Source organism: Grammomys surdaster, unplaced genomic scaffold (genome assembly GCF_004785775.1).
Source record: "Grammomys surdaster isolate TR1022 unplaced genomic scaffold, NIH_TR_1.0 125947, whole genome shotgun sequence".
NCBI classification, from domain to species: domain Eukaryota; kingdom Metazoa; phylum Chordata; class Mammalia; order Rodentia; family Muridae; genus Grammomys; species Grammomys surdaster.
Window position 1 is genome coordinate 187841 of NW_021620769.1, and position 1498 is coordinate 189338.

Genomic DNA, 1498 nt, shown 5'->3' on the forward strand with positions numbered 1-1498 from the left:
CATAGTATTGGAAGATGCTGCATTGTGGTCAGCTTCCTTCACTGACAGGGATGCTGAATTTTGGATTCCTCTCTAGAACTTACTCACTTGTTAAGACTATTCTGTTTGTATGTGCTTATTACTGAATTCAACTAGTTTTCTCACATTGTATATGTATGTAGCATACTATATATGCATGAAGTATACTATGTATACTACAAAGTATACTATGAAGTAAAGTTTTATATATATATATATATATGTCACATACACAGGCACACACACACACACACACACACACACACACACACACACACATTGTCCAGGCTAAGAGACATTATTGTATGTGCTTGGGCAACACATGTACTAAAATTGGAACAATTCAGAGAAGATTAGCATGGCTCCTGGTGAGGATAACATGGAAGTTCGTGAAGTATTCCATAGTTTTATTTTAAACTTTGTTTTAGGAGGGCAATGATAATGAAACAAGCACAGCCATGTCAGCTTTGTCTGGAGTGGCATGGGACTGTCCAAGTGTAGAAAGCCTGAAGCTATGGAAGAACATGTGAACATTTCTTTTGAAGAACACAATTTTTTCCCTTGGTATGTTTTTGGTTTGTTTGTTTTTTTTCTTGTTTTCTGTATAGCCCTGGCTGTCCTGGAACTGACTCTGTAGACCAGGCTGGCCTCGAATGAAGAACATAATTTTGTGAATCCTGAAAATAAAGTCATTTTCTAGACATTAAAAGCTGGCATATTCTTGTAAAACATGTTGCATTTGAAATTTATCTGGTAAACCTTACATACTGAATATGTGATTTTGCGGGGGGGGGGTGTTTTGTTAAATTTAGTGAAATGTATTTCCTTAATCTGTGAAGATCAAGCATTATTTATTACATAGAGCAATTGTGTAATTTACTCTTAGAAATTCTGATATGCAGGCTCTTGTATAGTATAAGGTTCTTAGAGGATGGTGTAGTAAAAAATTCATCTCCTTTAAAATAAAAGTTCATTTCACACAGAAAGGAGAAAGAAAATGTATGTTTAACCAAGAGTTACATAAATCTCCAGCTTAATTTTTTTGGACAAGATATAGTATATTTAGCATTGAAAATAGGTTCTTTCTTTGATGGACCATGCCATGAAGATCCTGGTGTAACTTGGTGAACAGATATGTCATTGTTATCATGGTGTGGAAAGAGTAGGTGTTCTTTCTGAGACATGCAGGTCCTATGGCCTACTATAAAGTTGGTTTTAGAGTTTATGTGCACAAGTGCTTTGCCTTTGTTCACCACAAAGATGTCTAGTGATGGAGAAGGTCAGAGGAGGGTGCCAGATCTGAAACTGGAGTTTCAGATGAGTGCGAGCCATCATATGGATGCTGATGACTAAATAGGGGTCCTCTGCAAGAGCAGCAAGTACTCTTAACCACTGGGCTACCTGCCTGGCTCCCTTGGCTCCTATAGAGTAGAGAAGGACAACAATGATGTTAAATTTATTTACCCAGTTGTTTCATCTC

General features: G+C 37.0%; 1 non-coding gene across 1 annotated transcript; it reads left to right on the forward strand.

Moving 5' to 3' along the window:
• Positions 1–325: 325 nt before the first annotated feature.
• Positions 326–427, forward strand: LOC114609182. The gene has a single exon (XR_003709474.1). It is a non-coding gene; the product is annotated as a U6 spliceosomal RNA (small nuclear RNA).
• Positions 428–1498: the final 1071 nt, after the last annotated feature.